This window comes from Fukomys damarensis, unplaced genomic scaffold, assembly GCF_012274545.1.
Source record: "Fukomys damarensis isolate Sample0158 unplaced genomic scaffold, DMR_v1.0_HiC HiC_scaffold_13, whole genome shotgun sequence".
Classification (NCBI taxonomy): domain Eukaryota; kingdom Metazoa; phylum Chordata; class Mammalia; order Rodentia; family Bathyergidae; genus Fukomys; species Fukomys damarensis.
The window spans coordinates 17,497,578-17,497,943 of NW_022900925.1; positions in this window are offsets into that span (position 1 = coordinate 17,497,578).

Consider the following 366-nt stretch of genomic DNA (forward strand, 5'->3'; position numbering starts at 1 on the left):
TAGTTATTTAAAAAAAGGCAACTGAAAGTAATTAGACTTCTTAAGGAATCAAATTTATTTCAAGAGACTACACATGGTTATTTAATCTCCGGTACTGAATAGTTTTTTGTTTTTGTTTTTTCCTTGTTTAGTTTTTGTTTTTAAGTGTGAATGCAAGTGATTAATGAATACAGACTTAACAAGTGTGGTTCTAAAGTTCCTGCTGTCATCACCTTGGGCAACAAATTACCCAGTGAAAGGCAAATCTACTTAAAAGATCTCTGTATCTTGTTCTGTGACTAAAGTGATACACTAATCACGGGGAACCCAGAATGATTCAACATTTCCCCCTACTCCCTTGATATTTGGTTTTACTTTTAAGCCCTG